At 42.9% G+C, this 26,512-nt stretch overlaps 1 long non-coding RNA gene across 1 annotated transcript in view; it reads right to left on the reverse strand.

Moving 5' to 3' along the window:
• Positions 1–20,916, reverse strand: part of LOC105025367 — a 31,291-nt gene extending 10,375 nt beyond the window's left edge. Inside the window, exons 1-2 of the long non-coding RNA XR_001198269.4 lie at positions 20,689–20,916; positions 8,119–8,231 (exon numbers count right to left, since the gene is read on the reverse strand). This is a non-coding gene — a long non-coding RNA (uncharacterized LOC105025367). The remainder of the gene's footprint in view (positions 1–8,118; positions 8,232–20,688) is intronic.
• Positions 20,917–26,512: the final 5,596 nt, after the last annotated feature.

Raw genomic sequence — 26,512 nt, forward strand, 5'->3', positions numbered from 1 at the left:
TAACTAACTTGATTCAGCCTACCAACTATTTGCTTATTGGAATCAGGTACACAAGAAGAGGTTTCCCCAGGAAAAGGTTCTGATTTAAATCCTTGCTGGACAGTAGATCTCCAGGTAGATCTCCATGGGAAACATGTTTGAAAGGACATTTGATCTCCAGGGGAAACATGTTAGAATGGATGGTAGATCTCCAGGGGAAACAGGTTCAAATAGATGGTAGATCTCCAGGGGAAACAGGTTCAAATAGATGGTAGATCTCCAGGGGAAACATGTTAGAATGGATGGTAGATCTCCAGGGGAAACAGGTTCAAATAGATGGTAGATCTCCAGGGGAAATGGATTAGAAACAGGCGGGCAGGCGGTGGTATGGAGCTGTACAGTAGACCACAGAGAACAGTCATCCCCCAAAAAACATCCACCCAACCTCCTCCCATAGGTCTTTATTGTCTAAGTCCACTGTGTGCCTTTCCACATCCAACACATCTAAACTAAAGCTAGCCCCATTTTACATCCCATAAACATTGGCCAAGGAATTGAAGGATTCCAGGGCTTTAACAACAGAACGGCGAGTACTGGCTGACTGGAGCCATTTTGACTCAAATATTCTTACATTCTAGTTACACTGTTTCCCAATCCTGGTCCTAGGGACCAAAAGGGGTGCAAGTTTTTGTTTTTGCCCTAGCGCTCACACACCTGTTTTAAATGTTGCCCTACCATTTACACACTTGATTGACATAATAAACCTATCATCAAGTCTTTAATTTGAATCAGGTGTGTGAGTGCTAGTGCAAAAACTAAAACATGCACCCCTTTGGGTCCCGAGGACCAGGATTGGGAAAGGGTAGCATATTACAAATTTGCTCTAATCATTTTGTTGAAGACATGAAGGTATTCATGAAAGCAGCACAGAAGTTCACAAGGATCTTGGAAGACAGGCGCTGCCTGTACTTGTACTTGTTCAATGACGATAAAGGTGAATCTAATCTAATGCTGTGCCATTTAAATACAAAATACAAAACACTTTAATACAACAGCATTTTCATGCATAATATTTATGCGTGTTTGATGCTACAGGAATGAGTGACTGCTTATAAAACTGCTTATGTAACAATTGTTGTTTATAAAATAATAACAATAAGAAAATTTGTTAAACAAACACCTTTTTGGAAAAGAAGCAAATGACTTTAAATTAGATCAGATGGAATCAGATCAGGTGTTCCGCAGACATGTCTTGACATCCTATCTCCCGAGTTGTCTGTGAGTCACTGCGATGTAGAAGGTCTTAATAACAAATTTTATATAACAAAATTGGGCAGAATTTTTTTTTATAGAAAGAAAATAGAATGGCAGAGCTATTTAGATTAAATGTTTAAATTATTTGAGTTTGCGTCGTATGGTCTTTGTAGTGTTACCAAATATACGTCATTCCAAGTGTTTCCCGGTACCATGACAAAGGAAATGTCAGCGACCCAATCAGAATACAGATCAACTAAATGTGCTTTCTTCAGGAAGTCGCAGTGCGTAAGAACATCTCTTGGAGCGTATTTAAACGACAACAATCGTAATTTAAATGTACAATATGAAAATACAATATTCAATTCACATTTGCCACAAAAAAAACTCTTGCTGCGCCTTAAGGTGAAACATGCATGCTAAGTGATTTGGCCAAAACAATGACCCAGAAGACTTCTAAAATCACTGATGATCTTGTTCAGCTGGTAACTAACATGGTGGTCTCCGTCGAACAAATGATGTTGATGTTGATATTAGACTTTAGGTGCCAGTGTGCAATATTTTAAATCGATTCCCAATGATAAAATTCGTTATTTCGGTTTCTGTTAATGCAAGGACTTTAGGACCTTTATTCCTAAGTCACTACACATTCCACTCTTATACACATTGAGCGAGAAATCGTTTTTACACCTGAAATCGTTTTTACACCTCAGTGGCAACACGGAGTATCTGTCGTAAAAGTGTCAGACCCCGGTCAGAAACCTGTCACCATTGACATTTTCACCCATTTAAACTGACCCCCCCCCGGCTCAAATCTGGCAACAGGTCTTCTCATCTACATAAAACTACCTTAATGTAAAAACGCTCTTAAACAGACAAACTGTAGACATTACACATAGACAACAACCTCTCAGAGCTTCTGTGATCAGTTTTACAGATAAGTCCAAAAATGACCACTAGTGACTCCTTCTGACTTGAAAGAAGGGATTTAAATACTTCTATATCAAGCCTAACGTCAGCCGAGTTGAGGGCAGAAACAATAATACCTCAACCAGATCTAAAACCCTTTGATCTTCTGCCCGCTTCACTCCAAATGTTTGGTTAGAAACAAAGAGTCTGGATGCTAGGCTGAAGTCAGTGACATTCTGATGCAGTGCTTCAAAAGCCAGAGGGAAACAAAACATTTAAAGAACAGAGGTAAAATTTTTATTTTGCATTCCCTCCCCGATAACCTGTTCTGCGTATCCAGGCAGAACCCTTTAGGGTTCCAGGTGGAACCCTTAAACACAGGAATTACCAACAGACATAAATACGTACTGGGTGTGGGCAGCCAAAGGACCCGTTATGGTGAAGACCGGTAGAGAAGGAAGAAAAGTGAGCAGGAGGGAAAGAGCAAGAGTGAGTGATAAGAGACAGAGAGAGAGAGAGAGAAAGAGAGGGGGGGGGAGAAAGAGAGGGGGGGGAGAAAGAGAGGGGGGGCGAAAGAGCCAGAGAGAAGAGATGAACGAGTGGAGAGAAAAGAGAGCAGGAAAACAGAAGAGAGAAAGAGAGGGGAAAAGGGAGAAAGAGAGAGGGAGAAAGAAAGAAAAAGAGTAGGAGTACAGTTCCTTTAAATATTGTGTTTTTCTTCCTCCGCTCCTAAATGTGCGAAAAACCTCAAACCTCAGGGCATTAATCTGTTTCTGTTGGAGGTTAGCGCAGATGTTATCAATGGCCATTCATTCCAGGCCACGTGGCTAACAACCCCTAACTGGTGCTAGCAGTTCCCGAGTTGCGGGACAAGAGAAAGGTCAGTAGCCTAATATGTTACGGTGTCAGGAGGAGGCTTTAGCTGAGCCTAATGAGTGTCAATGGGAATGTCACTGATAAAGAGCTGCGCGATCCAGCTAGACCAAAATCATTAGGTTACAACATAGCAAGACAACCTGCGACGGGAACTAAAAATGAACGTTTGTTACTGCACAAATTCTGGTGGTCCCAACTGCGTTCATTCTATTTTCCTCTGGCGCCTAATGAATACGACTCCTGCAGTCAGAGCTACTTATCCTCGTACACACAGGGTGAGTCTGTAGAGAGGAGGCGGCCATTTTAGCTTTGGTGAATTGGCTCTGTTGGGCTAATGCACAGGGGGAGGGGTGGGGGAACTACATCCCTCTCATCTTATCTGATTTGAGTGTAGCTCGACTGGCTCTTTCACAACCCCGAACAGATGATGGGTGTGTTTGTGACGCATCCAAGTACGCTTCCTCTTATCAACACCCGGCAGTGAATATGAGCCTTTGTCTCCGGTCGCTGGTATTATGGAGACCTCACAGCCAGATTCAGTCCCAATAATCTCTCCTTCCTCCAGTGGTGTGTACTGTTTCACAGTAACCCCCCCACCAACACCCAAAAAAAGAAGTTTCCACAAAATGTGCTTTCAGATCTTTTAAGGGAAGTGAACGTCTGGATTTTGAGAGGACTGATTGTATTGTACGCTAGATGCTGGTGCACTGTCCAGCATAGGCAAAAGGCACTGTCAAACAAATAGAAATAAAAAAAATCAAGAGGAAATACAAAATATTTACTGGAGAGAATTAAAAGAAAAATATTACAAGGATGTCAAATAGACTTTAGTTGGCATTTTGCAGAGACTGATACGAACATTAATGTGTCTACCTTTAAAAAGCATTTTGTAATTGGAAATGCTCTCTTCCGATGATAACAATCATTATTGCTCTCAGTAAACAAGCTACAGCCCTCAAAATATTACGATAATCACTATTACTCTTATCTTATATTTTTACATTCACACTTTATCTCACACATGCGTGCACGCACGCACTCACGCACGCACGCACAAACACACACAGGACCATTGCTCATCCCACTGGCAGAGGGACAACTGGGATTGATCCCTTCATTCAATGATGAGGTTCTTTCAGCTCAAACCTCTAGCTGATGGATGTCCTGTTTTAGCCAAGGGGGAAAGGTCGCGAGGCTCACTTTAGCCTTCCTGATGTTGGTGTAGAACAATGGAGGTTATACGCCCCAGGTGCTGTTAGACCTGCTCTCCTTATTTACACGGAGAGACCTGACACCCACTGTGCAGAGAGTAACCTGCCATTCAAGGATACGTGACACTGGAGAGAAAACCACTAGGCCTTAAGGACCATGGTACTGTTCATTACGAACCAAAAACAAATAGTTTTAAAACATCTAAAAACCACTTCACGCGGTCTAATGATGAATTTCCTTTTAATCCAGGGAGCCGTGTGGTAAGAACAGTGAGGGGATGCCCTTGCCATTCAAACCAGTCTAATTTATTACTTCAGAAACAAAGGGCTAATTTACATTATGACCCATTTCCTGAGACATATCAAAGAAGACTTGAGACGTTGAATTAATTTGTGGTGTAAACCTGCAGATGTCAATCTTCCGAGGTAGCATAGGGCTACATATTCGATTGAAGTGCATGCACATTGCTCGATTAATGCCCACAATCCAGTGCGGTACGTCTCCAACAAGCCGTTGTAAATTTAAATGCTAGAGAAATTATTATGTAAACCAAGAGAGCGTTTTATTCTCTTTCTCGTTATGTAAATAAGCCCAGAGAAAACTTGTTCGAAAAAGAAGGCAAGTCCTAAACTTGTCCAATAAGAACCTCAGAAAAGGAAGTGGATCCTGTCCTTGCAGGAGGGAGTGAGGATGGGTGAGAAAAGGAGAAAAGTGATGGATGGAGAAAAATGGAGAAAGAAATAGAATTGGAGAATGGGATGGGAGGAGAGAGAAAGAGTTAGTGAGCCTTCGTGGAAGACAAAGGCAGCTCATGTGGGTGTGGTTGGGTCTCTGAGTAACCTCAACGGCCATTTTGAAGCAACAGCTCCAACCTTTTAACCCCTGCTACCACACTCCGGGACAATTGGGTCCTACCCCTCCACCACAGACGAAGAGACAACTGGAAGAAGAGAGGGTAGAAATTACAGCTTACGGCGTTTCTCTTTATATCCCTGCGCTACCTATAATCTAGGAGCGCGGCGAGTCAGTCAGTCTGGCTGGCTGCAGTGTTGCATTTGATTTACTGGAGCTTTTAGCCCAGGAGAACGAACGACAGAATGCTCTTAGCCTGAGTGGCTGAGACGTTGGGTCGGGAAACACCAGAACACAGCAACATAGTGCAGTGTCTTGCTTTTTCTTTTGGAAAGGATGTGAAAGGATCAGGCTGCTGTGTAGTCACAATGGAAACCCAGAACGGACGGCTGAGTTCTGTTTAGGGGCCTGGAGGTGGCACAGCCAGTCCTCTGTGCAAAGCTGTCCACTGCATGTATGTTCAAGCACTGATTTTACTGCTGGCTGACGTGTGGATGGGAGCTCAATGGGGCAATGTATTTTGTCTAACAATACCCCAGGGTTGGGGTTAACATCGTCGATGAGGATTTTCTTGGGCCATCACCACCCTGGGGTCGGGTGCCTGCAAAAGCCAACAGAGGTTGTCAAACAATTGTGTCCTCACAAGTGCTAACCTGACTCACGTCCTTGTGGAAAAAAGAATAATGGCGTGGTGCAGATCACTAGGAAGAAGGCATGACAGTCTTCAACTCTCCTGAGCCTGTTGGGAGTTGCTGCAAGAGATACAGCGGTAGGCAGCCACAAAAGATAGTGGAGGTGGAGAAAATGTGAAGGAAATCAGAAGAGCAGGAATAGGTTGGAGTAGTCTGTTTAAATAGCATTGGGACAATTTCCTTAGTGTGGACTGCGTGTTACTTCTTTATGCACGCTGGCTTTTTCGCAGGATAACATTTAGAGGAATTCCACATACATTAAGTTTGAAGTAAGTGATGTAAATATACAGCTCCTGAAAAAAAAAATCCTCACTCAAAACTTTCCTTTTCAACTTTTTTGGAAGGGAAATAAAAAAAAAATCCCAGAGATGTATATTACATTGAAATATCCAAAAGGTAATAATGTTTTTGATAAGATAACTAATATTACAACATAGTTCACATATCTGGAACTCAGATCTGATAAAAATAAAAGGCAGTTATAAACTGCTTAGCTGGTCATACTCATGAAAACCTCAAGTGATATTGTGATAATATAAAAAATATGAAATCATGTACGATTTTGTTCCCAATTAAACAGGGTAAAAGTGCTTGAAATCAATGTGAGAATTTTTTTATTTTTTTTTAAAGACTATAAGATTACATTTTTTTCCAACTCTAAAATAAATATAATGAACTGTTGCTAGGGCAAACTGCTAACATAAATGTAGAACAAAACCTTTCCAGAATTACTACCAGGTCACACTATCTGGGCACTTTACATCGAAACAGATGAGTACCTCTGGTTTCGTACCGCTGATAATTCTCAGGATTTAAAGTGTTTGATTTCCACACTGCACTGAGAGAACAGCCAGCACTGTGGAATACAGTAGAGCCAACTAATCAATACCTGGCTTTAGTGACAGATCGGTAAATGTGGGCGAGGGTAGTTTTAAAGGTATAAAAAAAACACCAGAGTAACATACGTTTGGGAAGTTATTTCTGCGTCTTGTTTGTAGAATGTGTTTAGGCGCCAGAAAATATGATTTATATTTTTTAATTGATATTAGTGCAGGTGTCTCTAACCTTTCAGGCCATGAATGCTACTTTAAAATAAGAAATTATGTTGTAAGGTACTCAGGTTTTTGTTACTATAAAATAGGCATTTTATTATCTCCTTCCCTACAACATTTCCCAAGGTCCTCAGAGTAGTACGTTTTCTGTCATTATGCCCGGAACGATAAGGAGACCTTATAAAATCTTTTTTTTTTTTCTTAAAGGTTTTTTTAGTATTTTCCACAGTTTAGGATTTGATCTTGTAATTACAAACAATTTAAATTGTCGGTTGTTTTGTTATGTTGGTATTACAGGAATGTGCTGCTGATTTTATCTGGATCCACTACGTTTTGAGTAAAGTTGCAGTAGTGGATCAAGTTCTTCTTTGTTGGTCCTCGTGAGATGAACCATTTAATTCTCATTATATGGGCCCAGTCTAAAAGCTTCTGTAAAACACCTCATCTGGTGACTATGAGACTTAAACCGGACTTTTAACTGGCAGGGTCCAAAGTTAACTTTTTCCCTCACTGGCCCCATCGGGTCACTTGGTCTGAAATCTACTGGCCTGGACAGAATTGTTATTGGCCCAAACTGGTTTAAAAAAAAAACACAATCAGAATATTGATTCACACCACAATTTTGTGAGACATGAGCTGACACAAGCAATTGCTGTTTGCATAAATATGATGTGACGTGAATCATTACTTTTTAATGAACAGTAATGAAAATATTACTATAAAATTATAATTTTCATCTTTTCATCGACATACTTGCATGTCGATGGGGGGTGGGGGGGGGTTGGGGGGAGACATTTTAATGCGTAAACGAGCAAAAACTGAAGCAGGAAGAGTGACCATGACGACAAGCAAACGTTCTCATACGATCCTATGAATTTAAATGGGAAAATTGAGCACTGGCCCGTCCGGGCCAATGACTAACTTTGTCTACTGGCCCTGTCGTTAGGTTTTATTGGCCCTGGGCCAGTGGGCCATAGTTAATGTTGAACCCTGTAGTCAGGATTAGAGAGATGAATGAGGGACGAGGAGAGAGAGAGATGAGGTAGAGAGATGAGGAGGAGGTTGAGGCATCAGGGAAGAGGTAGGAGCTACTAGAGGCAGGATGACGTGTGGCTCATTGCCCGTACACACACACACCTTCAAAAAGACACACACTCGCACATCCTCCAGCGAACAACGCACATCCTCCAACGCACGCACTCTGGTATGCAGGTGATGGAGGGGGTAAACGAGGACTCCTCCCCCACACCAGCACCACCACAAGACGCGCTGTTTGACCTCGGGGCTCTCACCTCTGTCACACTTTTAACCCCGCCCTCCTTCCTCCGGGGCTTCTTCCATTCCTCATCCTCCTCTCTTCCTCTAATCTCGGCCATTTCCTCTCTCCTCCCAGCCTTCGGGTAACCTAGGGAATGTGATAGGAAAGAGAGGAAAGCGGTAAAGAAATCGTTCCGGCATATTGAGTCGTCTTTCGCAAAAAGGCATAGCAGAGCGCAGGCAGGGCAAACTACATTCGACGAGAGAGAAAGATGGATAGCTTTCTGAATCTTAATCATTACAATTAGTTATTCGGTTAGCCTAATTTCAAAATGGGAGCAAAAGAGATCCGTACAAAATAATATATGCCGTTAAAATAAAAATGTATTAATCCCATAGTAAATGGCAGCACATCTTCAGTGGCACCTATTTGAACATGAGGTGTGTGGCAAAGCCCAAACCGATAACATTTTTAGAAGAGCAACGCTAAAAAGCCTGAATAATTGGCACATACTGCACAGAGACAAAGTGTGGGGGGGCCTGGCTAACCCCCCCCCCCCTCCCCAACACAGACACACCACATACCAACCAGCTCCCCAGCTTTTTTTGAATGCACAGCTGCACCGATAAAGGAAAGAAAGGTTAAGCAAATGTTACACAATGAACAGTAAACAGTGGAAACCTTCTAGTTCCCGCAACTCACTTTGGAGACACGGGCAGGAGAGCCTGACTATTTTGTGAGTGTGTGTGTGTGTGTGTTGCTAGTAGGAACAAGGACTACTAAAAGTTCTCAAACATATATACATTATACAAAGGAAACCACTAACAAGTGAGGATCTTCAGTTTGGTCATCACTTAAAAAAAAAATGTTTAGTGTAGAGGTTAAGTTCAGGGGTCAGCTTAGACATGTCAGGGGTTTACCAAGGGGGTCAGTGAAAACAGGATTTCACGTAAATCAATCATTACCCCACGTAATGACCTCGCCTCAAGATTGTGTGTGTGTGAGTGTACTAGTGTGCATCCACACGTGTGCTTACATGCGTAAAACGCTCACTGCTTGTTCTACGCCCTTCGCTCCATATTTAATCTCCACACTCCCACCACCCCAGCCACACCCCATCTACCCCAGCCACACCCCATCTACCCCAGCCAGTCAGCAGACCCTCCCCGAAAATCGTCGAGGCAGTGACACTGCTCCTTTGTTCGCCCTCTTCTCTCCCCCCCCCCAGCTCTCTCCCTCTCCGCTGCAAAGGAAGGCATGTCTCGACAGGCGCTGGGACGCAGGAGGAGGAGACTGTTGGGGGGGGGGGGGGGGTATTTCATAGTAATTTTTCTGTGTTTCTCTCGATTTCGCTCCCCTCCACTTTTCCCTCTACTCAGCATTACCAGAGGAGGTCAGGGAGGGGGGGCAGGTTGTCCAACCACTGTGAACTAACCTAACTAACTACTGCAGCCAACTGGCTGCCCTATAGCAGGACCCCATGTCTTCATGAAAGGACTTCGTAAAAGATCAAATGACCAAGAAAAACGGGATGAAAAACAAATCCACAACTACACTTAGCGGATCTGCGGCTTAAAAAATACGCTAGATAAAAAAGTTCTAATTCTGGCGTTCAGAATAAAACAACATCTCAGGGTACCGAAATGATGTGAGTGATATTACACAGGCCAGGCTAAAAACTGCAAATCTCCTAATTTCCCTCTTGCCCCAAAGGAAATACAGGCTGCCCATTGTGACATCACTCCAGCCTGTTCATGTTCTCAGCTGTAATTAAAAGGGTGAAGGTCAACAGAGCAGGTAAAGAGTTCAAAGAAACTCAACCGCAGACGCCATGAAAACTTGTGGGGCGTAGGACCAGAATCTCCTCATTCGCCCATTAATAGCTTGTCGTACAGCGCTTGTAATGATGTTAGTATACACAGGCGGGTGACAGATTTAAGGGAAAAACCTGAATAAACGATGCGGGAGGAACATAATGAATGCAGATGCTTCCCTACAAGGGTACTGCATGACAGAATTAAGCAATGAACATTCTGCCCTGCTGTGGCCCAGTTGATCTCAGTTTTGGATCTAGATTGCAAGACAGGGTTTTGTGTGACTTTGAAAGAGGGTTCATTATTGGGTCTCTTCCAGGATGATGATGCCCTTATCCACAGGACATGAAGGGTCACAGATATGGTTTCATGAGTATGGAGGTTATGTCAGTCCTTTGCTGTGGCCTTCACAGTCACAAGGTCTCGGCGCTAATTGAACACCTATGGGTGATGTTGGACTGACGTGTTAAACATCTCTCTCTCCTCCTCCACCACCACCATCATCAAAACACCAAATGAGGGAACACCTTTTGGAAGAATGATGTTCCAACCTGTCTGTATATGAATGTCTTAATCACCAAACTGCCGTACAAAATACCAATGATCTGTAATTCTATTTCTATGCCAGGGCTGCCCGCAGTACCATATGTCTCCGGTGTCAATAAGGGGGGCTGGACAGCCAATCACAGCCCGCCGGCCTCCCAGGCAACTGGACCATTAACCACGGCTAATCTACAAACATTATGTTTAGAAAAAAGAACTCCCAGGCGCCTGGCTAATTCATCTGGAGTGTGAGACTGTGACTGCAGTAGCGTCAGATACAGTGTGTGTGTGTGTGTGTACATTTTAATCTGTGTGCTTGATAGCTAGTAAAAAAAAAAAAAAGGAGAAAAAAATCGTCAGCCTTTATCGTGTCAGCTGCCTATCCTGCAGAGCAGAGGCCTTGCTGGGATCTGTTCATTAATCAGTAGGACGGATGAAGACTGCCTCCCGTTGTGGGCTGTGGGGGGGAAATGTGCCTCGTAATTCCCAAGAGCAGGGAGTGGTAGAGCAATTCCCTGTTTGTGCAAAGATAATCTCAACATCACCCCGTCGATTCCATGATTTGCAGACCCAACGGAAACACCAGGTTTTCATGTCGAAAGGATGAAATTCACTAACTGTCAAACTGTCTCATGTACAGTACGTGTCGATGGGTGCCCCAAGTCATCATAACCACTCACTTTTAAGCTTGGCATTTCACAGCTACTTGAGGTATGACAGTTACTATGCACATATAAACTACATACGACACACCCTGCCCAAAACTGAGGTAAAATAATAATGTTATTCACAGAATCATCTTAAAGTGGTTTCTTATTTATTTGGTGATGAGCGGATTCTGCAGTTGAGTCACGCAAATGTTTTATTACAAATGCTTCAGGTCCAGTGAGCTAGTAGAGGTTTCTACTCAACCGTGCAGATCTGAAAATCGAACTCTTCCTTAAATGCAATAACCATTAGGCACTAATTAACCTCTCTCTCATGGTCCATTTCTGTTCTTCATCTGATGATAACAATCCAGGAACTTTAATCACAGAGCAGCGATGTCAGCTGAACTCTGACCCTAACCCTTCAACACCTGTAAGGGTGAAGGACAACAGAGTTGAAGCAGGAAAAAGGTGTGGAACAAATGGAGGGATTTCGGCCTGCCGTGCCGTACCCGACAGGCCCCGGCCAGAGCGTACACAGATGATTTTGAGGCGTCCTCTGTCAATGGCCGTCACCTCTCAGACTGTCAACCTCAGGACAAGGTGTTGGGCATGACTCAACTGCCACGTAGCTCCGAGAACCAAGAGGAGTCCGGAAGAGGTACGACAAAAACAATAACTCAGCTGTCATATTTGCTCCTGAGCGTCAGAAGGCGCTCCCTCTGGGAGTTTGGTTTACCAGGAATTTTATTGTGAAATACTCACTTGGAAAGATGACTTGGGTTTCTCTTTGAATGTTTCGAAACGCATTTTCTGTGAAATCATGAACATTAGAGTAAAATCGACAGACAATAAGTGATTAAATAACATAAATTACCTTGAATTCAAAATGGAACAGTGTCTAATTACCGCTCTGACACTCACATAAGAACATAAAAAAAAATATCCTAATTTGTGTCAGTGACAAAATATCGATTTTCAGTGAAGAATCATGTCCCATACAATGTGTAAAACATGCTGTTTAATGCTAGTGTAAAAAACACAGTAAGGAGATTCAGGAAGGAAATCAAGGGAAGAATGAAAATTCTGAGTACAGAACCGATGTTTATCACACATGCTTCTAATAAAAATGAAAGATCTAAAACACATTTCCTTGGTCAGGTCTTACACAAAGCTATACACGGTATTTCCATTTTCTACCTGCATTTGACAAATTAAACAATACCTGGATTGAATGCACTCAAGAGGAATGCATCCAATTGAGTAACTTAAACAGTTTTGTGTTTTATGAGATGATTTAATTTCCTCTATCCTAATTTCATATACAGTTAATGGTTGTTTTAAAAAAATATATCATTTTCTCAGCAGAAACCGTATCTCCTATAACGAATGTCAATTCTACAGAAAGCCTGAATTGAAGTTGAATTTCAAAACAATTAACCTTTTCCTTGAATTTCCAACTTCCACACAAATCGCCATAATGACACAGGGGCCAATTCATCAGCAGGTCACTTTTTAGACCTCACCCATCAGTGACAAGTCCTTTCTACATGTGAAACCAACGTCAATGTCAGAACCAATGTCCACGTGTTGCAGACAGATCGTTCCCTACACTGTCCGCGCAACGCCACGGTTCCACCGCGAAGCCCTCTGATTACAGACACCCCGGAAGGCTTGCCTGGACAACGTACCAGCCATTTCATCTGGCAGCGTCATAGTAAATCTAAAACTTCCATTGTACTCTTGGAGTACATTTACATACACTCTGGAACTGTTCCTGTGCTGCCAGTGGTAGACAACTTACACCAAAATCCACCAAATCCACACTACGTTCGCGTACAACAGTAGGATTGTACAGCCGACAGAATAGTCCTCGTCCTCGCGTTCACCAACGAGACGTCTGGCACGCGTCCAGAGGCGGGAATGAACAGCAGCGACGCAGACAATGGGGATTCAAGCAGCAGATCTCAAAAGGTTAATGGACAATTAAATTCCCCCCAGCCGCGATGCCCTGATTGCATTGGCACATTGTGCTAACCGACATGCTACCAAGCCCATACAGCCCCGGAGACAAAGGAGGAGGAGTGGCCTGGTTCCCCTGGGTGAGGACGACAAACGCAGCCAGTAGTTGCCGTAGTCGCCGAGAACAAATGTGTGCATAGGGGGACTAATTCAGAACACATTAAGGAGGTGACGGGGCAAGTATATAGAGAGCCCCCCCCTCCCCGATCCACTCCCGGCCAACCCGTCACACCCTGGGGGGTTTATGGGACGGCCGCTATCCAAGTGAACAGCCTCCTGGGAGCTGTAGTTTAATTGTCCGTCCTGTTTTAAAATTAAACATGCTGCTGTACTCTCAGGAGGCCACGGCGAGATTGCCACGGCGACTGTGCGTGTTACGCCGCGCTGCGTCGCCAAGTACCGCACGCCCATGTAAAACGCACACGGCGAGCGCCTCGTCCCATTACACAAGCTGCCACTAAGACAAGGAGACGGCGAGGGTGAGATGCCGAGAGGAACCTTTCTAATTACGCGTATGGTGGACTCCCACCGAGAATCCTGACTTCATTACTGCGTAATGGCTATTCTCAACGCCTGACAAAAGACATTGATTTAAAAAGTGTTGTATTGTACCGCCACTTCATCCTGTACCAAGAGTGAGGGGTTTCAGGTGATAAAACGGGAGCGTTGGGTGGCTTTTTGGTGACAAAACGATGTTCATCAAGTGGTGCAATGTGGAATCCTTTTCCCCATGGCTGTGAGGTAGAACGTATTCCCCATTTTGGGTTGTAAATCAGTGGGGGTGAAGCTCACTGGACAGCTCTCATTTTGACCCTTCCATGTTTCTCCACCTTTCTCAGCTCCTCCCTGCCTTTCCTCTAAAGGGTGGTTATGTTTTCCTTCACAATCCCCACCATGTCTCTTTGGACAATGCTGTGACAAGATGACCGTGGCTCTAGTGTAAGCATCACCTAGCACCACAGGGAACGTCATGGAATTATGACAATTTTCACATCCGGAGATCTGTCAACGGCCATGTATGATGGGCTAGGCGAAAATTGCTTTACTCATTCAGTCTTTTAAGGATCAATCGGAACATCAGTCACGTATGTTAATGGGAAAAATTAAGAAATTAAGCTTCAGCAGATTGGTTGACAGACTTGAGACATCTGTAAAAATGAGACTTGTTTCAAACGAGAGAGAAAGTTGAGTGGCAATGATCAGCGTCTACCTGGAAAAGCTAAGAAACGACAATAATCCTCTTTCTAGCTTTTGTCGTTTATCCGCCATATAAATAATGTTCCTCTGAAATAGAGAAACACCACTGGACATATGAACAAATTTTTCTTTAATCTCGAATAGTGTTCTATTGTTAGATTTTCCTGGCCCTCCCTGCTCACTTCGCGGTGCAGGGAGGTAATCTGAGACAAACACTTGGTCGAATTCAAGTGTTTGTCTGAAGCGTTGAAGACAAAACAGGATCTTTTTTTCTCTCCATCATGTAAAAAGCAACGGGTGTGGCTAGCAGCTCCCCGGTTCCCCCCCAGCACAGGAGACAGGAGAATGGGGGTGGAAAACTGAACCCACACATTCACTCCCACACCACTTTCAGCCCCCACCCCGCCAAAAGAAACACCACTCTTTCAGGGTCTGTTTCGTCTCAAAGCAGAGCGGCGAGAGAGGCCCCCCCAAAGCCTGATAATGTTTTGGTTCGCCCATCTCGCCCGATCCAATCTTCTCATAATGGGTGCCGGTCGGAAGGAAATGCATCCGATAGTACTGCCCCGGGGCCACCGAGGCCCATTCTGCCGGGCCCCTGGCAGCGTTATCTGATCCCGGCAGACGGAGAGCGATACCGGCCATGCCAAAAGACTTCCCGGAACCCTCCGAGCAGCAGTCTCCTACAAACTCGCCTTATTGATTGCCAGCAGGCTTCACTTCGTCTCCCCGCGCACCGATTAGAGCAGGGAGTGATCAGTTTGGGCTATAAGACGAGGGCCGACACCAGTGAGCTGGCGGGTGGCTAATCCTCTCTTTCTTCCCTTTCTGGTACATTTTATTGATCAGTTTTGTTTGGTTACTGATAGCCCGGGGGGGCAAGCAGAGCCCTTCTCTTTGGACCTGTGTTGAGGTAATCCATACTTTAGTGCCGCCTACACGCCACGACAATTGGTGAGAACCACGGACTGAAAAGTTCTGCCTCGGTGACGCGTTTGACGGTTCCTTCTTGACCACAGTAATACAGCAACTGCCGGAGGGTCGGTGGAGGAAGCCCCTCTGCAAAAACGGTGTAGTAATTACACATGACACAGCTTTGATTCAGGCGCTTGTGATTATTCAACATGTCATTCCATCAGTGTGTGTGTGTGTGTGGGTGGGGGCATCATTGGTTTCAGAAAAAAAAAAGAGTGCTGGTGAAACGGTCTCCCCCTACTCCATCTTTGCTTTGAATCCTCACCCCGAGACAATACAATAGCACAATGGGAAAAAAAGCGATTTGAAAAGAATCTGTTTTCACAAAGCGTTTCACCCCGGTTCTCCAGTGTGTATGAACTCCAGCAGAGAGGGCTTGCACCTGGAGCAGGGAGGAGCATGCAGGAGGTCAAGGGTCACCCTACGGGACTAAACGGGACTTGCTCGCTTTTCTGAGAAGGCCAGACAGCCCCTGTGGCGTCGGTGCACAACACAGGCCTTGTTTTCTCTCCCACTCTCTTCTAGTCTTCTGTCCCATCTCATCTCATCTCTCTACTAGTCTTCTGTCCCGTCCCATCTCATCTCTCTACTAGTCTTCTGTCCCGTCTCATCGCATCTCTCTACTAGTCTTCTGTCCCGTCTCATCGCATCTCTCTACTAGTCTTCTGTCCCATCTCATCTCATCTCTCTTCTAGTCTTCTGTCCCGTCTCATCGCATCTCTCTACTAGTCTTCTGTCCCATCTCATCTCATCTCTCTTCTAGTCTTCTGTCCCGTCCCATCGCATCTCTCTTCTAGTCTTCTGTCCCGTCCCATCGCATCTCTCTTCTAGTCTTCTGTCCCGTCCCATCGCATCTCTCTTCTAGTCTTCTGTCCCGTCCCATCTCATCTCTCTACTAGTCTTCTGTCCCGTCCCATCGCATCTCTCTTCTAGTCTTCTGTCCCGTCCCATCTCATCGCATCTCTCTACTAGTCTTTTGTCCCGTCCCATCTCATCGCATCTCTCTTCTAGTCTTTTGTCCCGTCCCATCTCATCTCATCTCTCTTCTAGTCTTCTGTCCCATCTCATCTCATCTCTCTACTAGTCTTCTGTCCCGTCCCATCTCATCGCATCTCTCTTCTAGTCTTCTGTCCCGTCCCATCTCATCTCATCTCTCTTCTAGTCTTCTGTCCCATCTCATCTCATCTCTCTACTAGTCTTCTGTCCCGTCCCATCTCATCGCATCTCTCTACTAGTCTTCTGTCCCGTCTCATCGCATCTCTCTACTAGTCTTCTGTCCCATCTCATCTCATCTCTCTTCTAGTCTTCTGTCCCGTCCCATCGCATCTCTCTTCTAGTCTTCTGTCCCGTCCCATCGCATCTCTCTTCTAGTCTTCTGTCCCGTCCCATCGCATCTCTCTTCTAGTCTTCTGTCCCGTCCCATCTCATCTCTCTACTAGTCTTCTGTCCCGTCCCATCGCATCTCTCTTCTAGTCTTCTGTCCCGTCCCATCTCATCGCATCTCTCTTCTAGTCTTCTGTCCCGTCCCATCTCATCGCATCTCTCTTCTAGTCTTCTGTCCCATCTCATCTCATCTCTCTACTAGTCTTCTGTCCCGTCCCATCTCATCGCATCTCTCTACTAGTCTTCTGTCCCGTCCCATCTCATCTCATCTCTCTACTAGTCTTCTGTCCCGTCCCATCTCATCTCATCTCTCTACTAGTCTTCTGTCCCGTCCCATCTCATCTCATCTCTCTACTAGTCTTCTGTCCCGTCCCATCTCATCTCATCTCTCTACTAGTCTTCTCTCCTATCCCAGCTCTCTCATTGTCTTCTCAGCATGGAGAAAACCAGTAACCTATAACACACTGAACAACCGCATCAGCTATCCAGGTTTGTCGCCCATTTTCTCCCTCTTGACAGATATTCAAAAACAATTAACCTCTTTATGGCTGCAGACCATTCCCAGAAAGAACATGTTGGTTATTAAATGAATAATTTACATACCTGGCCATGATTTCAATCATTTACACACACATATCCTGTAATAAACATCATGTTGCATTCCAATGATAAGGTCTTACATGGTATGTGATATCATGTCATAGAAATTCCAATATAGGTTTGTTTTTTCAGTACAGATATAAATATGGGATTTAATGACCTTTAGTAAACTGTGATTTGCATAAGACAATATTACTGTGACATTTTAAAACAAACCCCATGATGAAACTCCATTTAGTGTGTCAAGAGATATGCTGAGTATAAACTTGAAGGGCAGAACAAGTAAATAAACTAGCCAGTGCATTAGTCATTTTCTTACATATCTATCAATACATAAACACAATTACTTATCTTTTTGCTAATTTCAACAGAAGCACTTTAAATCAAGAGAAAATCTAGAATAACACATGAGATCAATGTTGGGTCCCTGATACCGAAAGCAACAGATGGCCTATTGCCAACTGGTGGCATGAAAGCTATGTGCCACTGGGAACATAATATGACAATAAGCCGTGTCGCGTCCCTTCTCCTAAATGCTGGCCTTCGTTTCGGAGGGCCTCCTATTCATCTCCAGGTAGAACGCCTCAAAGTGTGGGAGGGACAAGTGGCTTGTCGCCTCCATTCTCCAGATTGTGGCTCCTCCTTTCAAAGGATAACAGCAGAGGTGGCCGTGTCCAAATTAAGCGCTATGCCCTATATTTCGACCGAGGCTCATAGACATCAGTTAAAAAATTGTGAAATTCATTCGGGCTAAGAAGCCATTTGTGGCTATACAAGTTACAGATCTCGGAGTGTGAAAGGTAGGCAACAAAAAAAAGATAAAGGAAATATATTCTTTATCGAGAGCAGCTTTTGCCTTTTAAGCCTGAACACATTTGTTCTATTGCAAGGTGTTATTTTTTCCAACAAATTAAGCTTTATAAAGAGTAATAAATAATTTATATTATTCCAATCAATTACACATCTACATCAAATTGTTTTGAAATGGAACTTGGGAGCTAAGTTTTAACAGAGTATAATCATCCACATTGGTCAAAATTTTATCAGTGAAAGATAGAACTTAGAATTGAACAAATGGTCATTCAATATATATTTTTTTTTTACTTGACATGAAAACTACAGGCTCTTTTGTCAACCTCATTGTGTAAAGAACGCTGTGTCACACAAAGGCTCTACTCAAATCAGCCATTTTCCATAAACCAGGCTAGCTTAACATTCAGAAATCCTCAGACCAATGAAAGCATTCTGAGGTGACCCAACAAGAAAGAATTGCAAGAACGGAGAGCAAATATTTTCTATAACAGCTAAAGACATGTAATTATCAGATTAAAATAGGCTGCATTGAAGTTTGGAGAAGTCTGTATTTGAGGCTTCACAAAAGCTCCTTTCATCCAAAGACAATCTTTCCCCTGAACCGTTTTCATTAACTCACCAGTCCTAATGAGAGCTCAGTAAGTCATCCTTTGGTTGTGTTTTCTCATTAGAAACCTGCGTGCTTTAGCCTTCAGCCCCAGGCGAGACTGTGGCAGAACCGGTAGAAAACCCCAGTTTTCAGCGGCCTGAACAATACAACCGTCAATTCGATTTCAATGAAAAGAAATATCAATTCTCAATTCATGCATGCAAGCTCACAAGGCGCTAATGTAAACAGCTGTAGACTTTATACCGTGGAACGAATAAAGAAGAAAGTACAAAAATGGCTGGCTTTGAAAAAGGCCATAGCGTGTGAATAGACGCTTGCTCTGTTTGCCTGTTTAAAAAAAAAAAAAAAACACGTAGGTGCCATTTAACAATTTTTCAGTCTTACTAAAATAGCACTGCACAAAACACACAGACTCGCACATGAAACCACACACACTCGACAGGAACAGTGTTTTCTTTCATTTTTCCTTACTCCTGTCTGTCTGCCTGTGTGTGCGCGTCTGTAACACACTGTCCCCTGCCATATCCACACCTCAGAAACAGCGTATTTGGCCCCATGCAAACAGAGTGTTCCTGGCACTTCGATTGTGGATGGCGGAATGAGAGGCAGACAGGAAGGCAGTCAGACAGGCAGTCAGGTAGAAAAATAAATAAAACAACTGGTCGTTCCAGACTGACTAGAACTCAGCTGATCATAACGTAAGAGCCGTCAGGTCTCAGGGCTTCAGGTGTGCTGGCCATCAGGTGTGTCAGGCCAGCAGCAGCATCAGTTGGGGGCGTTGTACAGAAAATACAGGACCCCCAGAAAGGAGAAGCACAACCACGGCAACAAGAAGGCAAGAGGGGGTTATAAAAATTTGATTTGACGATCTTTCACTTAAGTGACTTTCCGTGTTGCCCCCCCCCCCCCCCCCCCATTTTCCACTCATTCTGTTTTATTTTTTCCCCCAGAGCAACGCCCTAGAGAATGGAGACATTTTAAAGGTCCTAATTAAAACCATCTAAAGCCTTGCCAAACATCAAACAGCCAGGCCTGTTCTTTGCTGATTGCAGTGAAATTGAGAAAATGTGTTCTTTTATTTAATATAATATACATACTTACATACATACATATACACACACACACACACACACACACACATACATACACACATTAATTATCTCTCTATTCTCCCTTCTGTGTGTGAATAAATTTAGGTTGAAAGGATGACATGACCTCATGTAGTGCGTCTGTCAACTGTACTGGAATTTGATTCTTCAAGCAAAGGCATGTTTCGTAGTAATAAATGAGAACTCTTTCGTCATGGCTAGTAGTCTTCTTTTCCACTAAGCTTGAAGTGTGAGTCTCACCATTTTTGTCCGGAAATAACATGATTCAAGAATTATCCACCCCTACTCCCATCTTTTTAGCCGAGCTTTGAGTGTCAATTGCCTTGTCTAGTGGTTCTCAAAAAAAACTCCTCAGAGACCACTGCATGTTGTTTTAGCTCTTGACTAGTTCACCGAATTCCTATGATCAAACGTTGGATGACTGGCTGACATATTGAAACAGGTGTGCTAGTTCTGGAATCAAGATGAAATACATCGAATCATTGGGGGTCCCCGAATATATGTTTGAGAACCACGGTTCTAGTCCTCTTTACTTAATTGCCCTCGCCCAACCGTGACGACCGGTCGGACAGCCCCACGCGCACTTAGGGTCAGCGAGTTTGCCGTTCCTTTATTTAGGCAGTTAAAAAAAACAGGCAACCATTCCCGACAGTTAACAGAAAACTCTAAAACTATACGCGTAATGAAATTGGTTCAACTTACCGATCTCGGCTATTTTAGATATGACAAATGTATTCTCAAAACGCTAACACGTAACCCCGGGTACAAAGGTGTGCGGAACAAACATTTTACGTCTTAGCTATTTCATCAGACCTGGAATGAATCTTATGCATTCATAAGCGCACGTATAGCCTATGAAAACGGAGGTAACATAAATAGTATTCTACTTACGGTTGATTTTTGTCTCGTGAGGTTCAAGAATGTCCGCGGTCAACAGTCAGGAAAAGTCCATTCGAAAATGGAATAGCATATCTGCGGATGGTAATCTGAAAAACTTTTACAAGTTCTATTAATGTATAATATTTATTGTGCTGTAGTGGACGTCCTGCCGCGCCGGTTTCGGTTGTTCAATGATACCACAATCCTGCAATTGAACGATGTGTGGAGAAACCGGAGAGAAAGCCGTCATGTGAGCTATGAAGAGTCGCGCCATTGGCTAGACAAGCATAAATTGATAAGGCTGGTCTTTGTTCCATTGGATTAGCACGAGAGCGAACGGAGAGAGGCGCCTCCTGCGCGAGGCAGATCTGTGTGCAAGAATGTGTGTGCAGTGTGCACAGTTTCCAGACAAGGAACAATTTGATTTAGTCATTAAATGACATATTACAGTCCAATAATTGTCTAATATGCTACTAGTAATGCAGAGAAACAGGTAATTTGGAGAATAGAAAAAAATATTGAAAAATTATTAACCCTCAAACTATGCGTTTTGTTCATATTCTAGGGGTTATTTAATTATTGAAATCTTTAATGATCAGTTCTGAATCAGTTTTAAATAAAAAATATATATATATGTTAATATGAACCTTTTACCAAGTCAAAGTAATTTAGAAAGATTATATATATATATATATATATATATATATATATATATATATATATATATATATATATATAAACAATTTAAGGATTTTCTATATGTGCATCTTGTTGTTATTATTATTATTATTATTATTTGCTTTTTGGTGTGAATGTAATTTGAGAATTCATAAACATTTTTGCCGGAAGGCTAATAAGCTGTTAAAACGGTCAGTGGCAGAAGCAATACAGTTCATAGATGCTATTTGTGATGAAACTTAATAAGGAACTTTAATCAGTTTAACACAATGCTTTATGGTGTCTAGCGAAATATTCGAACTGGCGTGATGTTGATCCATGTCAAAATGATCTAATGTCAGGAAGCTATGACTCAGTTCACGTCTAGCTTCATGGCGTAGTGGTTATAGTCTATTGCCTGGTTCCTTTCCTTGTTATATGCTTGTTGCCTTAGGCCCAACCACTACCATTATTTCACTAGCAGCGATGCTAATTCTTGCTGCTGGGTTTGTTGCCAGCGGTTCCCCATAGTTTAACCGCAAATAAATCACTTATCGGGTAGAATATTTATATTCCACAGAGTGTGAAAATGGAGCAGGAACGGTCTCTTCCGCCGAGGTGAGAAGAGCATACGTTTCGTTGCCCAGCAGGCTAACGAGATACGCTACTTTTCTAGCACACATCAGGTCATTAGCTAGCTAAACTAACCAGGATGGGAGTGGTTAAACAAAAGATTATGATGAGTGCATATGCCATTGTGCAAACAGGTGCTGTGCGAGCGAAATCCCTGTTTTGGAATAATTCAGGGGTGGTCGTGCATAAGAGCCAGTAGATGGATGCACAGTCTAAAAACAGTGAATGTCGGCGTGCGATATTTGTTAACTAGTAGGGAGACTACATAGTGTATCATACTGTGCATAGCAGGGTAGTAACACTGTATGCAGCTTTTTTATGAAAAAATTCTTACAAAGCTTATTATATGAATAAAGTTTATATTTTTGAATGATTGTTACTTTGTTCTTGGGGTCAAAATGTACCCCAGTTGGTTATCTTTGTACAAATGTTTGGGAGGTATGAAAGTTCAATGGGCCTGCACTAATGATATAATAGAGATTGCCATTAATGAAACTGACATTAAGTAGGCACATGTGAATATTAGAATATAGGCATAGATCTTTTTGAAAATATATTGACCTTTATGATGTTCAACACTATTGAAGCTTAACATAATACATTACGGTTTAGGTCTCATCAAATATTGTTTAAAAAAGAGTTCAAATGTGACTTATGACATGGCAGGTACTGAAATGGAATGGCACAGAGTACTTTATGGATTAATTTACCATGGTAGTCAGATTGAACACAAATTATAACCACATTGTACACATTCAATTAGAATATATACGGCCTCTTCATGAGAAAATGTATCCACTGGTTAAACGAAAATCAATCCTGTTTGGAATCTGGTCCAAAAGCTGCCGCCACACATTTCTTTTCATCTACCTGGCATGTAGTCATGGATTATGAAACCGACAGAGGATGTTATGAAAGCATTTCATCTGCATGTGATATGAATGTGGGAGATCAAGGGACCACTCCCCGTGTTCCCCAAATGGCACCATACACCGTATAGTGTACTACTTTTGACCAATGCTCGGTCAAAAGTAGTACACTACCTTCGAATGTAGGGTGCCATTTTGTGCTAATAAAAAGTCTGTGGTATGTTTTCTGCAGCCTGATAGTGTATTGATTCACGCTATCCTATTCTCTCTTCTGATTTGGTATTTCAGGACAATTCAATACCCCACGGTTGGACTGTCCACTGTCCAATTTGTCTGTCGTTCGTGGGTCATCCCAGTACATTTCTATTGCTCTCTCTCTCTTCTCCATCGCTCTCTTTCTCACCGCCTCTGGTGGCAGCAATCCCCAAGGTTGGGGAGGGAGGGGGGCGGGGGAAATAGAGCGTAGGTAATACAAAGGCACATATTCCACTGCTTGAATGCAGCATTAAATCAATATTCGGGAGAGCTTTCTCTTGTATTTGCCTCGACTCGACCGCTGCCAGGATGCCACGTGGGCTGTGGTGTCACTCCGATTCCGGTGACACTTCTCCCCGCCCTCCCTCTCTGTCCGGCCTCATTTCGATAACTCTGAGGCACTGGGAGCTCATTCCATTTGTCCCGCGTGCCCGTCGACGTCGAGGGTTTACGTGTCGTCCTGATGCCCTCACAACGCGGCAAGGCCATGGTGAAACAACCCTCCTGCCACCGGCTGGAGGAGCAGAACGTCATGCTGTAATATTTGGCCCCAACGGGGGAACTTAAGCGAGGGTTTGAACCTGTTTTGGGTTTTATAAAGCACTATTTGTTCTCTATGTATAAGCCAGCACCATTCAGTAAAAAAAAAAAAAAAGAGAAAAAAAAGATGTATTTCACAATGGAGGTAGTCTGAACCTCCAAGAAAAAAAGGAACCTTCAATGAAAGACTGATAATCAGAAGAAAAAAGTACATAGGCCTATTGTGTAATAATCTGAACATGAGTTCTATTTTCTGTTAATAAGTATCTCTCACCCACAGAAGAACCTAAGGTTCCCCTTTCCTACCATTTTGGATCAGCAAAATAATCTACTGGCCATCACGTCACTGGAGCTGGAGGTGCAACAGTAGCATTTACCAGAAACCAGTACAGCATGTCTGTTCCAGATTTTAGCCAATTTGGGCTGCATCATCCTATTGTGTGAAACTGGTAAACACAGGCCGCAAACACATAACACACACACACACATGATAACACACACACATAACCACACACCCATACAGACAAAAACACACACAAACATTTTATGTCTGCTAATATAGGTAATGCATTATTGTATCAGAGAATACCTTGGTACAGTCATAATCTCATACTTAACTACATAATGTTGTACTTCTCAGCGCGTTAGTGTGTGTGTGCGCACATTCTGTAGGTCTGTCCATTTTTAGAGTAATGTCAATCTAGAGGCCAGGCAGAGATGGTTTCAAAAACTATTTATAATTCGTTTTTATAATTATTTTGTGTGGCAACATTTCAGTTGAAACAAAACCATTGGCCTCAGAAAGATTGAGATTGGAGATAAGTCGAACCAACAGATAGCATCATTAATATATATATATATTTTTTTTATATATTGCATAGTTTTATAAGAAACAAAAAGTGTATGAGAGCACAGTTAACCTTTCGTTAATTCTTGTTAAGTTTCATACTCACTCTGCTACTCCAAGAAAACACCTGTTCTCAGACAATTGAAAGTGTCAGTTTTTTCTCAATAGTTGGCCTGAAAGCAGAAATAGAAAAACAGATAATGTAAACAAATTATATGCTTTTCAAAGAATACAAACAGAATCATATGAAAACCTGTCCTGTGAAACTGGTTCTGAAATCCATAGTCTCTGGGTATCTGTTGCTACAACGACTACCTGTTATATTCCACTTTGCATTGCAGTGCTCCCACTGAAAGTTATTTATTTATTTACAGTTATTTTACCAGGTAAGTACACTACAAACATACTCATATTTGCAGCATTGATTTGGGATTAGCTAGCATTCACTGTCTGGCTCAGGGACTGAATGACAAGGTTTTAGAACCAGATTAGAATTAGAATAGTTAGAACAATTAGAACAAGACCACTGACAGCGGTATATACCACATTGTATTGCAGAAACACACAGTAAACCAAGGAATAATTAAAACCCATTGTGTGGACTTGTCATTTGTGTAGACTTGTCATTCCATGTTGTAAAAATATACAGTCACACAAACAAATGACATAGCAGTATACCTGCAGTACGGTGCCTTGGAAGGCACGGATGACCATGCTTGGTTCCACTGCGGTCATCTAATGACTAGGAGAGGGAACGGCATTGCCAACACTGGACATTAAGGAGTGAAAGAATACTTCCTGGAACGAGGACCCAGTACTAATTGGATTACCTAATAAACTGGCCATTGAGTGGGTTTTTGTGATTTCTCTCTGTAAGTCCACTTGTTATATGTTTGCTGTATTGATCTTGTGTTATAGTTCTGTGTTGTTGACTGTGTTAATATACATTGTATATTGTTCGCTAGGTCAAATTCCAGCTGTGTAAATGTCCTTGCCAAAATATCAGAATGGTCAAAACGAGTAACATGTAGTTAAAACAGATTGCTGTTTTTCCTAATGCCGGCCAGGCAAACGTCCACCAAATGCCATCCATATGAACAGACACAAACAGACACACATCTCCATCTGTGTGGTCATCCTGCTGTGAGACAGGAGAGATGGGACTTGATCTCCCCGAAGCTTCAACCATCCATAGGTTTGGCCCCAACGTCACACTGGGGGCCAACATGGCACCTGGCCCCAAACTATGAACCAAAAGCTGGGAAGAGCCAGGCAGACAGGGAGGGATGAGACCATCCTGCAGCCCAGATAAAGACAGCCTCCCTTGGCCCTAGCACCGGGGGGGGGGGGGGGGGGGGGGGGGGGGTGGAGGACCCTCCTGAGGGTTCAGCTGAGGACTGCTGATAATAATCCACACGACTGTGTTGTGTGTGTGTCTGAGAAAGCCTGTCTGAGCATGACTGTTTGTCACAGGGTTCAAGTCTTGCAAACCTTCAACCTTCAGTTATCTCTGTTTTCCGTTAGGGTAGTTAAACAATCGGGGGGGGGGGACAGATTTGGCTGTGCTCAATGTTTTTTTATGAATGTACCTACTGTTTTTGCACTGATTGAGTAGGTTTACGATGAAACACACTGAAATACAGTCATTTGAACAAAGGTATTATTTACTTGAATGGGAATAAAAATAGAAAGTGAACAAAATGAGAATTGATTTGAAATATAAAACTAAGACCAAACTGAACATATTATTTTACTTGAGTGGGAACCACCGTTCTATACTTTGCATTTTCTTTTTAATTCAGTCCAGTCAACAAAATCCAGATTTAGAAAAATGGGCCTACGATCACATTTAAGAATACATTTGAAGATTATCCATCTCCCCTGGTTGCGTATTCACCAACTATATCACTACAATTTTTCAGGTGAATAAATGTATGCATTCAATGTGCTGGCAGTTCTACTTACGCTAAATGATTTGCTGTAAAACAAATTATGCCACTCTCATTCGTTAGATTTAATATTGGATTCAATAATG

Source organism: Esox lucius, chromosome 8 (genome assembly GCF_011004845.1).
Source record: "Esox lucius isolate fEsoLuc1 chromosome 8, fEsoLuc1.pri, whole genome shotgun sequence".
NCBI lineage: Eukaryota > Metazoa > Chordata > Actinopteri > Esociformes > Esocidae > Esox > Esox lucius.